General features: G+C 37.5%; 1 long non-coding RNA gene across 1 annotated transcript in view; it reads right to left on the bottom strand.

Annotated features, from left to right (window-relative positions):
* LOC122489933 overlaps nt 1–15,879 on the bottom strand; it is an 82,205-nt gene that overhangs the window by 39,951 nt on the left and 26,375 nt on the right. The window lies entirely within an intron of this gene.

Here is a 15,879-nt window from a genome sequence, read left to right as displayed (position 1 = left end):
AGGAAAAAGGATGAAAGGAGAGACAACACTGAAATTTTTAAAATAATGTTTAATCTCAGTTTAACAAATGAAAACCAAAAAAAACCACCCATAATAATTTGGTATTATTCTTAATGTAATTCCTTTATTAAAAATGCAAATAATATTAACTACATTTTATACTACCTTATTTCACCAAGTGTAAATTTATCAACTAGGTGAAACTTTAAACATATGTTCTCCCTTTCTGTAAATTGATGATAAAATGCTAAGTATTTAGAGTTATATAAAGGAATTAGTCTTTATGTATTTCTTGAATACTTTGGAATCAGTGATAAAGACATATTGACTTGGGATAATAAACTTTAATTTTTGGTGTATTTGAGATATATTGATGAATATTTTTTCTTTTCTTAAAAAAATGTTTATTTATTTTGAGAGAGGGAGAGAGAGAGTGAGCAGGAAAAAGGCAGAGAAAGAGGGAGAGAGGATCCCAAGCCAATTCTGCACTGTCAGCACAGAGCCCCGCGCAGGTCTCCGTCCCACAAACCATGAGATCATGACCTGAGCTGTAAGAGTTAGACACTTAACCCACTAAGCCACCCGGGGTGCCCCTTGATGAATATTTTTTTCATTCCTCATCTTTATTTACCAGGTGAACAGCAATGTCTATGCATTTAACAACTGCAGAGATGTGATATTGGCATATCAACATAGATAGTTATGTTTTTATACTGCCTGCAAAATCAAGAACATCATTTCACCATCTAATTTTTTTAAAAAACTTTACTGAAACTAAACAGTGAATCACTCAGTGAATCAGTAACTTCAGTTAAATTAAGACTACTGGATATCTTGATGTACCTTGCTCTGCTTTATAACTGTTCTTGTTAGATAATGTCAGCCACATATATTATACCTATTTTAATACACATCTGGATGAGTGTTCTTTTTTTAAAAAAAATTTTTTTAACGTTTATTTATTTTTGGGACAGAGAGAGACAGAGCATGAACGGGGGAGGGGCAGAGAGAGAGGGGGACACAGAATCGGAAGCAGGCTCCAGGCTCTGAGTGGTCAGCACAGAGCCTGACACGGGGCTCGAACTCACGGACCGCGAGATTGTGACCTGAGCTGAAGTCGGATGCTTAACCGACTGAGCCACCCAGGAGCCCCTGGATGAGTATTTTTCTTACTAAGCAAAGGTCTTTTCTCTTTTCTTTTCTTTTCTTTTCTTTTCTTTTCTTTTCTTTTCTTTTCTTTTCTTTTCTTTTCCTCTTCTCTCTCTTTTCTTTTCTTTTCTTTTCTTCTCTTTTCTTTTTTTGGCAGGAAAACTGGACAGTTCTTTTGAAATAGCTGTTCTTCTGAGTTGGCACTACCACTTTGGATTTATGGCACCCAAAGTAAACACATGTGATCTTCATATTTTTACATTTCACTTCTCGAAATGTTACTGGGACTGCTGTCAAATTTGACTCACTCTGTAGTTGCAAATCTTAGAATTATTGATTTTCAAGAACCACAGTGAGAGTCAACTATAGAGCTGGGATTAGAACGATGGCATATCTTGGCTCCAGTCTGGCCCTCAGACCACATTATCTTCCTTGTAAGTTAATGAATTTACAAGAGTTTCATGAAAGTTCAGACTGAAACCAATAAAAGCAAGGAAATGCCAATTATATCAGTGGGTAATGTAGTACATGTGTCATATAACACATACTGTTTCCAGAAGACATTTTGTACATGATGAGCTGCAGGTTTCATCTCAGCCTTTGTTTTAAAACCATGTTCTGAATATAATAATGCATTTGATTTCATACTTAAATATTAGGAATTTAAGAAGTATTTAAAGTTTCCAGATTAGGGTAAGTAGCATGTGAATGATAATAAAATTATATTTTGTTAATGAAATATTTATATGCAGAATCAGTGGAGAGCCTTTAAACAAAAATGATGCTTGTGGCCCATCCTTTTATTAATTCAAAGAGAATCTCTTGTCAAGAAGCTTCCAAGGTGATTTTAAGGTTTGGAAAGCATTTGGTACACCTGATATGTCTTACTAGCTTGTTAAAGACTATTAAATAAGATACATTATTCACACACTTGGGTGACTCAGTTGGTTAAGTGCTTGACTTTTGATTTCAGCTCAGGTCATGGTCTCATGGTCATGAGAGAGAGCCCTGTGTTGGGCTCTGAAGTGAGTGTGGAGCCTCCTTGGGATTCTCTCTCTCTCTCTCTCTCTCTCTCTCTCTCTCTCTTTGCCCTTCCCCCACTTGTGCTCTCTTTCTCTCTCTCTCAAAATAAATAAATAAACATTGAAAAAAGATTTATTATTTATATTCAAAGAACTTATTGTAGTGTCCACATAGTAGTTGTTCAGTAAAAGTTCTTTATTGATTTTTATGGTATGTTGTTGAGAATACCTATGTTCTCTCAATGAGAACTGTGGCATACAAGACACAATTACTGTACAAATAAGTAGAATTCAAACAAGCATTGATCCTTAGAGTACTAACCCCACTTCAACCATGCCAGTATACTCAATGCTAGAGGGTCCAAACATTGAAATTACAGATTCGACCTTTGACCTTTAAAAATTCATTATCAGTTGGGCAGACAGTGCATTTTGATTAGAATGAGCTTGAATTAACTCAGGATTTGTGGTAATGAAGGTAACTATTCATGTTGTTTTCACTAGTATTTTATTTTATTTTATTTTATTTTATTTTTTATTTTATTTTATTTATTTTTTTATTTTTTGAAAGAGAGAGAGAGAGCACAAGCAGGGGAGAGGGAGAGGGAGAAAGAGAATATTAAGTAGGCTCCACACCAAGCACAGACCCTGACACTGGGCTCGATCTCACAAACCATGAGATCATGACCTGAGCCGAAGTCAAGAGTTACATGCTTAACTGACTGATCCACCAAGGCATCCCTCACTAGTTTTTTTTAAAACCCTTTAGATAATGATTCTTTTAAGATTTTTTAATTTATTTTAAATTGTTCTAGTAATACATTCCCATTACAAGTCAAATAATACTAAAAAGAATTATATCCTTTTCCCTATGACCAATCTATTTCCCTCCCCAGATGTGTACCCTTTCAGGCTCTTTCAGACCCTCTTCAATGCATTTACATACACATGGGTGTAATTTTGCTTTTGCTTAATTTATACATAAATTATAAAATATAGGCTATGCTCTGTAACTTGCTTTCTTCATTGTGTCATTGACAGTTCAGATGGAGCTACCTTATTCTTCTTAACTTCTGCATAGTATTCCATATATGCATAAGCTATAGTTTGTTTATTTAATTACTGTCTGATTGATGACCATTCGTGTTGTTACCATGGATTATAATTCTTAGGAAAAGGTAGCAAGAAGGCTGGTCAAAGTGTTAACATATTTTGCATGTAAAAATAGGAACAATGGAAAAGTTAAATGAGAACATCAAATTAGGTTAATATTTTTTCTTAAAATAATATAAAGTAAATCTCCTAGTAAGATTGTATGAGTCCATTATTTTAACTCACATGAAGCTAATAAAAACAGAACTTTGAAAAGTTCTGGGTCGGGGTGGAGTGACTGATGGCACTTGATTTCCCTAGTGGCTTTCAATGAGGAGTTTGCAAATGCATCCCATGTGTTACTTGCCTTTGAGGAAAACTGAAGATGGGCCTTTTTTCATTAACTCTGTAGTGATGAAGAAAAATCTTCACTAAATGACCTACTGTTTATTGTTGCCATTAACCCACTGTAAGTATTAAGTTTGGGGTTGTAAAACATGTAAAAGGGGAAAAATAGATACAGACTACACAATGAAAGAGTGTTACCAAAGTAAGTTTCAAGAGTATTTTCCATGACACAAAGTCATACTTCAACGTTTTCTTTCAAAAAACAATAGATATATTTTTTTTATTTTCTTTGTTTCAAATAGTTGTGTGCCAGGAATTTGCGGCAGTGCCTTGAGCTACAAACTAAACATCTTTTGAACTTCTTGACATTTCAAATTATTCATTTTTTCTCTCTCTTCTTCCCTCCCCCTGCTTCACAACCTCCTTTTCTCTGTTGCACTTCGTTTGTTATCATGATAGAAAACATAAGCAGTTTTGGGAGTGTCAGCTCCCAAATTATAATGTGTTCATCTGTTTTTTATCTTCTTGATATCCCTTCTTTGGGTGTATGTCTGACCCTCTCCAACACCACCTGAATTTGCTGGGATGGTAATTGTAGGAATCCCTCCCCCTTCATTCCCATCCCTCAGCCCACCCTATGGAAGTTGATGTGTTATTCAGGCTACACCATTCACACTTTCAATGTAGAGATCAGTGTCCTTAGGGGAGAGGAATGAAGGAAAGTAATTGGATTGGGGTCTCCCATCATGCGATCGTAGCACTCTAAAGAGATGGTCTCTGAGATCTTGATACTAGATCCAAAGATTTGGGTTCCTAGGTTTCCCAAAGTTTGTTTATCTTCTGTTAATGTCCTCAGTATCTTTCTGATAAATTTCGTTCTTTACTTAATAGAACCATGTCAGTTTTTTTTTTTGCACAGAACTCTTAATGATACATGAATTTTGCATTTTATAGACCAGGAACTGAAAGAAGAGTCTTGTTTATTTCTCCACTCTCATCCAAAAATTTTAGCAAAAGAACTCAGCTCGTCTTAGAGCAGGAAGAGATGACTGGATTTATCAACTGGGACCAAGGAGCGGAGTTACACTGCAACCATGTTGAAAAGAGAAAAATATACAAAATACCTGTCATCCACACCAAGTCTCCTTGCCTCTACCCTAGACCACCTAAACCTCCTCCTCTTTCACCATATTCCCAACACCACCACATACACATTGTTTCCCAACAAAAACTATTTAGTGTGTACTTCATCCTCTTGTCTTTTCTTCTGATTGGCATATCTACTTCCTTCCCATCTATCAAATTTACATCATCTTTGAGTCCTGTATTCCAATGAAGTTGTTCTTCACTCAACAGGCCATTTCATTGTCTCATTTATTTACCCTAACCTGTTAGCATCTTAGCTAACGTAGAAAACCAGAGACAAATAAAGATTTAGGAGTAGGATGCAAGTACAAAGTCAAATAAGAAAGGAACACATGGAAAGCAAGAGAAATAGAAATTTAGGATTTCTGACATCCAATTATACTGTTGTCTTGGTTACATGCTCTGAACTTTTAATTCCATTTGAGTCCATGCAAAGCTCTTTTGGCCCCAGTCATTCATTTCTTGGCTGTGGATGGATGGAGTGTCATTCTAAGTCCTATATTCTTCTTCTACTTGCAGGGCAGCTGCTGAAGACTTTACTGCCTTTACATGAACCCCAACTATTCTCCAGCTCATCTTAGGGCCCTTGAGTGTATATCAAAGGGGCCTTACTCTGCCCTCAAAGAAAGATAAGGTTTCTATGCTTCTCTTTATGGAAGAGAGATGGGGAGAGAACAGTGTTACAGTGCATACTTTACCAACTTTCAGGGAGACGAATATATTGGTTGGTAAGAAATTATGTCCAGTTCTTAATTCATTTCAACCTTATGTAATATTCCCCTCATTTTCTACTGCTTTCCTTATCTCTAGTTAAATGAGAGTGAGTCTAAGTTTCCATTAGCCTTGGTGTAGATTCTGAAAGCAAAACAGGAGAAGAAGTCACCATCTTTCTGGGGGCTATCAGGAAAATTGAATACTCAGTTGTGTACTCAGATGCTGAAGAAGCTGTTCCAGCTGAGGTTGGCTCATGTTTGCTCTTGTTGTGCTGCTATAGGTATTGGGGGCTGGGTGTTGGACTCTGCAATTCAGTGGGTTAGTTTCCTCTGGGCCCTGAGGCTACCTGATCTCACCCCATTCTCAGTCCTTTCTTCTCTTGACTAATCCAAGTTGAAGATTACAAAGTTGATCTTGTTTGCCTATCTCTTTTGTGATGCATAATGGCTTACATATGTTAAAGTAGAATATTTATGAATATAAAGCCACCTGGTTTCTCTAAAAATACTAGGAAGAATGCCTCATTTCCACCCCTGATTAGAATGCATAGCATGGCCTTTTTTGTTTGGGTTTTGTTTAGCCATAGTTCTGCTATAGTGACAAATTTTATGGGGTATTGTGTACCAGGCTAATGTTACATCTATCTCAAATAACCAATACTAAGAATATAAAGAAAAAGCAAGTAAAACTAAAACTTCTTAAAAGAGGAGAAATCCTCCAAGGAAAGGAAAATGAGATGTAAAATATTAATTCAGCACACAGATGCATCTAAAACCTCTCTCAGGAAAGTGGAAAACAGCAAACATCTGGGAGATTTCAGCTGTTGAAATAAAATTACAACCATTGGTTACAGAGACTTTTCTTGCCCCTTGCTTGTAAACAGCCAAATAAGTCCATGGAACAACATATAAATAGGAGAAATCATCAAATCCCAAACTAAATATCCCATGTCAGGATAAAAGACTAACTTTTGGGCAGAAAGTCAGAGAAGTACTGAAAAAACTCGTAAGTTTCCAAAGTTTGAGCTTTAGAATACAACTCATAAATCAGCCCCCACCTACTTCACTGATCTCATACCCTACCCCCCTCCCACGTGGGCCCCCCTGCTGCTGCATGAATTCACTAGCACTTCCCATTTGATGCTCCTTCTCCTGGTGGACTCTTTGTCCAAATACATACGTGACTTTCTCCCTGACTTCCTTCAGATGTCAGCTAAAATACCACTTCCTCACCTTAACCTGAAGTAGTTCTCCTTATAACGTTTACAATTTCCTAAGTTACTATACGTGTTTAGCTTCCCTTTCTAGAATGTTGGCCCCTGGAGGTTAAGGGCTCTGTTTTGTTCATTGTTAAATTCCCAGAACTTGCGACGGTGCCTGGCACATAGAAAACACACAGTAAGGTTTTTGAATGATAGAGTGAAAAGTCTAAAAGAAAAAATGAGAAAGACAGAGTGAGAGGTGCAAGATGCAACACCCAGATTTCTCTTTCAGCCTTGAGCCTGTCCAGGATCCCCTCAGCTGCAGACAGCCCCCTTGCCAAGGTCATGCCCTTTTGTGTGTGATCCACAGACAATGGCTGACTGAGACAGATGTATTAAGTCATGGCTGTTTCAATACAACACGGGAAAACTGATGAGCCATTTCAGTTCCAAAGCTCACATGAGGAGTTGGCTGGGGCTCCCGGGGCCCACATCACAGCTGCGTTTCTCTCTTGGGCAATCCTATGTCTCCCCTCCATCTCCACAGGTATGGATTCCAAAGACACTCCCTGAAAAAAAAACCCAAACACAAAGTCTACTTCCTGGAAAACCCAAAGTCCTACAAGATGGAAAAATGGGGAATATCTCTTCTTTACAAGCAACTGCTGTATTTCACAAAACTTCATTTCTACCTAAAAATAAATTTCTTGATTTGGCAGATATTTGTGGAGAAACTAGCATGTGCTTAGCACTGTTTTGTGATGATATAGCAAAGAAAACATGGACAAGTTTTATGAGTTCCATGATCCTTGTATTTTAGTATTATAGTAAGTAAGTAAACAAAGGAAGAGATAATTTGCTGTATTGATAAGAGATGTGAGGAAAGTAAAGTAGATTCTGGGCTAAGAGTGGTAAGTGAGGAGCTGCTTGTAACTGGTTCCGGGAGGAGTCTCTGGGGCAAACGCTTGAGGCTGAGATTGGATGGTGAGAGGAGTTAGGCATGCCTAAGGCTTGGAGAGGATCACTCATACGTATTCATCATGTGAGGACGATATGCCAGGCACTAATAAGGGTACCAGGGTGACAAAGATTGATCTGGCACAGCCCTGCCTCTGAGAAGGTCATGCTCTATTTCATAGTCAGAAATAATTCTAATGTTTTCAGGTAAGGGAATCTGGGTATTTATTGCTCTCTTGATTTGACTAATTATTAAGTCATCATTACCTGATAACAGCTTATATTGAGTACTTATGTGCCAAGTCTTCTTCTAAACAGTTTTCACATGCAGAAGCCTTATTAGGCCGTTATGTTGTTGTTTCTATTATTATTATTATTATTATTATTATTATTAGATGATTAAAACCAAGGCATAGAGTAAATAATTTCCCCAAATCATAGTTATCAGGCAGGAGAGGCAGAAACAAAACCCCAATAATCTGATGTCAAATCTAACACTCTTGACTTTTTGTGTTGTATTCAAATTGTCCCTTAGTGTGTTAGTAGATATTCCTTCCTATATGGAGTTCAGAATACGTATATGTAAAAAAATAATAATAATAAAGTAGATGTTTTCATTCTGAGCAACAAGTATTTTTCTATGCCAATATTCAGTTCAACTGTTTTGCAAATGGAAAGTAGTATAGTCCTCATTAAAATAATGTATAACTCAATGATACCATGTGTTTTTTACATTGTTTCTATTAACAATCTCAGAAACTTGAAACCATCATAATCAGTTATTCCTGAAGGCACAAAAGAGATTTTCCTAGATTTTATTCCATCTCTAAAACTTGAGGATGGAGCAAAAAATTGAGCAGTATTTGCCAGGATAAAAACCAAAGTACAAGAAAACATAAAATGCACCATTTTTAAATTTAAAAGTAGAGTACACAACACATAGTGAAATATATGTACAAATGTTCACTTAATCCACAGGGAAGCGAAATGTTCTCATGGTCATGGTTCATGGTTCTCCAGTGTCAGAGTGACTGGTATAATTTTCCATTGGATGAGATACTGTATCATTTGCAATTTAAAGAGCGGTTTTTACATTTTCATCCTCACTCATCACTGATTGAATCACATGGCAACTGGACACTAAAGTTTCAGTCTCATTAACAAACATTTGCTTGCTTCCCCTATGCCTGCCTGAAATCTATTGCTAGAGGAAAGACGCATCAAGCTATGGCAGCCTGCATCTGATGTTTTTAAAAGTAGGGGTAATAAAAACAGCAAATTTGGTGATTATATGCCAAGAGCATTTCTGTTATACAACAACAACTTACAAAGTGTGTATTATTTTAGAGATGATGAGACTGGGGCTTGGAGAGGTGAAGTACATTGCCTTGGGTCACACAGCTATTAAATTACAGAGGATTCAAACCCAAACTGCTTTAAATCTTGCACTCATAAATACTATCTTAAATTGAGGTAACACTAAGTGCATATGTGAATACTCATTAGCAGCTATTATATTTTTCAACTATTATTTCTGCCTTTGGCTTAATGGACAATCTCTGTCAAGAATAAATCTAGTAGGGTTTGCCCAGTTATAATAATACATCAGAGTTGTGGCAATTTATCTTCCTATCACCACTCAAGTGGGATTTTATTTTTTATTATTATTTTTTTATTTTTCAATATATGAAATTTATTGTCAAATTGGTTTCCATACAACACCCAGTGCTCATCCCAAAAGGTGCCCTCCTCAATACGCATCACCCACCCTCCCCTCCCTCCCACCCCCCATCAACCCTCAGTTTGTTCTCAGTTTTTAAGACTCTCTTATGCTTTGGCTCTCTCCCACTCTAACCTCTTTTTTTTTTTTTCCTTCCCCTCCTCCATGGGTTTCTGTTAGGTTTCTCAGGATCCACATAAGAGTGAAAACATATGGTATCTGTCTTTCTCTGTATGGCTCATTTCACTTAGCATCACACTCTCCAGTTCCATCCATGTTGCTACAAAGGGCCATATTTCGTTCTTTCTCATTGCCATGTAGTACTCCATTGTGTATATAAACCACAATTTCTTTATCCATTCATCAGTTGATGGACATTTCAGCTCTTTCCATAATTTGGCTATTGTTGAGAGTGCTGCTATCAACATTGGGGTACAAGTGCCCCTATGCATCAGTACTCCTGTATCCCTTGGGTAAATTCCTAGCAGTGCTATTGCTGGGTCATAGGGTAGGTCTATTTTTAATTTTCTGAGGAACCTCCACACTGCTTTCCAGAGTGGCTGCACCAATTTGCATTCCCACCAACAGTGCAAGAGGGTTCCCGTTTCTCCACATCCTCTCCAGCATCTATAGTCTCCTGATTTGTTCATTTTGGCCACTCTGACTGGCGTGAGGTGATATCTGAGTGTGGTTTTGATTTGTATTTCCCTGATAAGGAGCGACGTTGAGCATCTTTTCATGTGCCTGTTGGCCATCCGGATGTCTTCTTTTTTTTTTTTTTTTTTTTTCAACGTTTATTTATTTTTGGGACAGAGAGAGACAGAGCATGAATGGGGGAGGGGCAGAGAGAGAGGGAGACACAGAATCGGAAACAGGCTCCAGGCTCTGAGCCATCAGCCCAGAGCCCGACGCGGGGCTTGAACTCGCCGACCGCGAGATCGTGACCTGGCTGAAGCCGGACGCCCAACCGACTGCGCCACCCAGGCGCCCCACGGATGTCTTCTTTAGAGAAGTGTCTATTCATGTTTTCTGCCCATTTCTTCTCTGGATTATTTGTTTTTCGGGTGTGGAGTTTGGTGAGCTCTTTATAGATTTTGGATACTAGCCCTTTGTCCGATATGTCATTTGCAAATATCTTTTCCCATTCCGTTGGTTGCCTTTTAGTTTTGTTGGTTGTTTCCTTTGCTGTGCAGAAGCTTTTTATCTTCATAAGGTCCCAGTAATTCATTTTTGCTTTTAATTCCCTTGCCTTTGGGGATGTGTTGAGTAAGAGATTGCTACGGCTGAGGTTAGAGAAGTCTTTTCCTGCTTTCTCCTCTAGGGTTTTGATGGTTTCCTGTCTCCCATTCAGGTCCTTTATCCATTTTGAGTTTATTTTTGTGAATGGTGTGAGAAAGTGGTCTAGTTTCAACCTTCTGCATGTTGCTGTCCAGTTCTCCTAGCACCATTTGTTAAAGAGACTGTCTTTTTTCCATTGGATGTTCTTTCCTGCTTTGTCAAAGATTAGTTGGCCATACGTTTGTGGATCTAGTTCTGGGGTTTCTATTCTATTTCATTGGTCTATGTGTCTGTCAAGCGGGATTTTAAATTCTAAGAACTGGGCCATTCTTTCTATCTGGGTCTTTTAGAAATCTCCCCATACTGGGTTTATGTTGCATGATTTAATTAGTAATTGGCTTAACTGCCTATGCACTTCTATTTTAATTTTATGTCATTTTTGGTACACATCTTTTAATCATGATTATATCCTTGACATATTATTCTGCAAGACCAAATATTTTAGCTACCTTATTCTAAAACAACTTTATTTAGATATAATTCATATATCATATAAACCACTGGCTTTTAGTATATAATTTACTGGCTTTCAAAGTACACAAGTCACTGGCTCTTACTATATTCAGAGTCATGCATCCATTACCACAATCAGCTTTAAAACGTTTTCTTTACCCCAAAAAGTAATCTGTACTCCTTAATAGTCATTCCCTAACTTCCCCACACCCTCAGTCCAAGGCAACCATGAATCTGCTTTTTGTTTGCATGTATTTGCTTGTCTGCACATTTCACATAAATGTGTTTTTTGGTGACTGCCTTCTTTCATTTAGCACCGTGCTTTCAAGGTTCATATGTGTTGTAGCATATATCAATACTTTATTTTCTTTTATTGCCAAATATTATTCCACCTTATGTGTGTGTGTGTGTGTGTGTGTGTGTGTGTGTGTGTATAGCTAGATCAAATGGTAACTCTATGTTTAACTTTTTGAGTAACTACCAGACCATGTTCCAAACTAGATGCACAATTTTACTTTCCCACAAGCAGTATATGAGGTTTTTAATTACTCCACATTCTTGTCAACACTTGTTATTATCTGTCTTTTTGATTATAGCCATCTTCATAGGTGTGAAGTGGTATCTCATTGTGGTTTTGATTTTCATTTCTTTGTTAAAACATAACCTCCTAAGATGATAAAAGTACTTATTAAAAGAAGTTCAAAATGTCGTTGTAAGTGGCAACTAACCATTACAAACTAAAGAAAAAATTGCACAGTGGAAAATGTAGCCATATTTCTACATTTTATTTATTTTTATTTTTAAAATATTGTTTGTTTATTTTGAGACAGAGAGAGCATGTGCACACATGCACAATAGGGAAAAGGCAGACAGAGAGAGAAAAAGAAAGAGAGAATCTCAAGCAGGCTCCACACTATCAGCACAGAGCCCCTTGCAGGGCTCAATCCCACAAACCAGGAGATCATGATCTGGGCTGAAATTGGATGTTTAACCAACTGAACCACCCAGGCACCCCCAAAATCGACCTTTTAAAAATCAGAATGGAAAATATTAGAGTAGAAGATTTATATCTGAAATACAGTCAAGCCCAAAGAAACAAATACCACATGGTAAACTGGAGTGATAATGATGATAATTCTCTGAATGAACCACATGCTAATCATTCATTAGTTCGTATAAGACACTTTGCCAGAAAGATTACAAAGGACACTGTCAAATAAATTGTGATAATAATTCCAAGCAAACTTGACCTTGGTAAATGTTTTGAATTTATATTACTCTGGCAAATCAGCAGTATCACTCTATTGTTCATTTATTCCTGTTATGTCTTCCCACTCTGTATAAGATAGTATATGTATAATGTACATGTGGTAAATGTAAGATAAATGTATTGCAAAGCTGAGAACTGGCAAGAACTTTGCCAGGGAGCATTTGAAATAAAAAGTAAGGAACAATCATAAAGGAATGAGCTTTAAGTATTGGTAAAGTGTCCACCAAACAGCACTGGACCCAACAGTAAACTTCTTTTCATTTTTTTCCCTAAAACCCTAGAGGCTTATAATAGGACACTCATACGCATTAATTGGCTCATCCAGTCTTTGTTTATGCCTGGTATCCTGGTGTTGTCATTAGTATCTTTCATTTTCACTCTCAAAAGGCTCAGAAGAAAGATGCTAAAATATATTTTCACCCTACTTATAAAGGACCTCCTATTGCAATGAGAGATATATGAAGGAGATACAGCCCCTTTCAAGAATTAAGCAGCTCTTCAAACCAGGGCTCTGTTTCAGATGGGACGACTAAAGAACTAAGGAGAGAAAAACTGCTGATGCCCTCTCCTGAATGCTGTCAGATTTTTCCCAGAATGGGCTTCCTTTGCGTGTCTCTGACTCTATTCGAGGTGTGCTTGGAAACACAGGTGCAGCCACCTGATAGGTAGCATGGAGGTGGTACATGGGAGCATAGCCATCCTAACTGGATCACTGACTCCTGTATGTTGAAACTTATTTCCAAGCTCTGCCTATCATAATTGAAGACATTGTTAATATCTACCTACCTCTATCAAGATCTGCTCAAAACTGTGGCTGGGCCCAGATATATGGATAAGTCAGTGGATTGGGCTCTAAAGAACTAGAATGGCTCAAGTAGCAGCTGACCTTGTTCTTTCCTCCTCAGGACACTAGAAAAGCACTTACTTAGAAGGGGTTTTCTGGTGGGCAGAACACTGATTTTTCTTTTCCCTAATCAGTGGGGATTAGAACTAATGGGTCCAGGGGCACCTGGGTGGCTCAGTCAGTTGAGCTTCTGACTTCAGGTCAGGTCAGGATCTCGCAGTTCACGAGTTCAAGCCTCGCATGAGACTCTGTGCTGACATCTCAGAGCCTGGAGCCTGTTTTGGATTCTGAGTCTCCCTCTCTCTCTGCCCCTCCCCGACTTGCACTCCGTCTCTTTCTCAAAAAATAAATAAACATAAAAAAAAAAAACTAATGGATCCATAGGACTGCTTCTTGATCATATTTAGTGGCAAGTTCCTAGTTGTAATTTTGAACACCTTTCAACATTTCCTCTAAAAAGTGAGTCTTCTAAAAGTTGAGGCACATGAATCAAATGGAGAATTTACATTTTAGAGCTTTGCTGTCTGCTGCTTAGATAATTGGCTAGAGCCCATTATATGTCACAAATTTAGTCACCTGGTATACAAACAGAAAATAATTGTACATATTTTAACTTCACTTTGAGTTTCCTTCATGGGTTGCATTTGCTAATTTCAGACATGACCCTGAACAATTACAGAGAATTTGTCTAATAAAGAAGTTATTCCATAAGGAAAAACAAGCATATTAAGAATCCCATCTCTCTCTAAATTTTCACCTGTGTGAAGTTAAACAGAGTCCTCCATATATTTGACTTTGGATTTAGTAAAACTCATCTTTTAGGAGTAATATCAAATAGGAAAAATAGGACTTCTCTTTCTCAGTCAATGTGCTTTTAAAACCATGAGTGATTGTGTACCACATGAAATGGATAGTTGGTATTGCTACTCTTTCTGGAATGACATAGGCACACTCTTTGATGACATTTTTTTCACTAATGGGGCAAGATTTTCCAAATATATACTAAGTTTTCACCTGTTATTTTAAGAAAAAGTCAGAGCTTTAATGGTGGAAAAACGCTTCTGCCTGTATATTAGAGAGCTACTGTCTGAATGTGAAAATGGATTTCTTCAACCCTGGTGTCAAGTCCCAGAAAACGGCAAATGCTCTGCTTTTATGGAAAATTGTATCTTGTATTCTAAATTTTAAATTTTCCTGGCAAACCATTTGTGCTTAAAAACAAAACAACAAGCTAATCAGTGAAATGTCTTACTTTCTCAGAGTGAATATTCTGCATTGGTTGTCGCTGTTGTTTCTATAAATGTATGTATGATCCAATCTCTCTTTGTTTTTCTCTTTTACTCTCCTTTACCCTTTCTCTCTCTTTTTCCCTAAAATTTAGAACCGATCAAATCTAAAGTCAATTTATTAACTACCAGACTTATAGGAAGCAGTTTATAAATAGCCCACAGATATTGGTTAATCACATAGTAAATGTCTCAGTTTGGGATGCCTGAGGATTGGAAAAGTTCACTGTAGTAGAGAGAATGCAGGAAGAACTGGGAGCATTTTCATACTGGGTTATTCTGATTTTACCAGTCACCTGCAAGTGGATAGCATCTAAATGGGTCTAAAACTTCTCACAGTATGTGGTTTAAAAAAAAAGGCCACAGAACATAAATGCAACCACATAGATGGCAAATAGAGCATTAAACTTAATTCTGAGGTGAAGAGAAAAATGAAGCAGAAAGAGTCATGCTTTCCAAACCTTCTGATCAAATAATGGAAAGAGAAGGGGTCATCAAATAAGATCCTGGAAACAGAAGATGCTGAGTGTGAACTATTTTGAAATCCGATACAAACCCCATATACAAGTACAGAGAACAAGTATCTGTGTGTTCTGTTGAATGGTAGTGTGGTTTCGGGATTTGCTCCAGTTGCTGCAGTCAGCTTCTCTGGGATCTATCCTGACTTTGTGACAAGAGGACATCTCTGTGGAGGCTAGCACTATGCCCTCAGCACGGGTTTCTGTCTTCAGTCCCCAAATCACTTTCAGTGCCATGTACATCCTGAGCACAGCACAACACTTATGAAAGCTCTTTTCTCTGGTGTTTTTGTTATGTTATTACCATTGACATCTTAGTGCTGGTGGATTCTGCTTCCTTAGAACACTAGTTTGACTCATGGAAAAGTGTTGGGGGTATGAGTAGCAGAGAAAACAAGCCATGTTCTGAAACCCTATATGCTCTCATGGTCTCAAGTTAAAGTCAAAGTTGGGTTTTCAGTGCTTTTAGTTTTTTTCCAATTTTAGAAGATGGGAGATGTCAGGACAAAATTTGAGTATGATGATTGGAAATATTTTCCAAAGTGATTTGTTTTACTACCGGTTAACACTAAGGTTCTTATTTTGATGTATATTTTTAATATTCTCATATATTTTGTATGAGCTTGTGTTATCCAAAAAACAACAACAGTAAAATACCTGGGACCGTTGTAATAATCAAAAGTATCAACCTGACAACTTCCTGCCTTAAATAAGAAGATAGAATGTTCGGGATTCCATCCCATAAATATTTGAATCCTTTGCTTGAGTAGGACACACTGCACTAAAATGCTACAAAGAATGCAACTATAAACCCATTTGAA

This window comes from Prionailurus bengalensis, chromosome B2 (genome assembly GCF_016509475.1).
Source record: "Prionailurus bengalensis isolate Pbe53 chromosome B2, Fcat_Pben_1.1_paternal_pri, whole genome shotgun sequence".
In the NCBI taxonomy this organism is placed as follows: domain Eukaryota; kingdom Metazoa; phylum Chordata; class Mammalia; order Carnivora; family Felidae; genus Prionailurus; species Prionailurus bengalensis.
The sequence above is the reverse complement of the archived record's forward strand: the minus strand, read 5'-3'. Positions and strand labels throughout refer to the sequence as shown.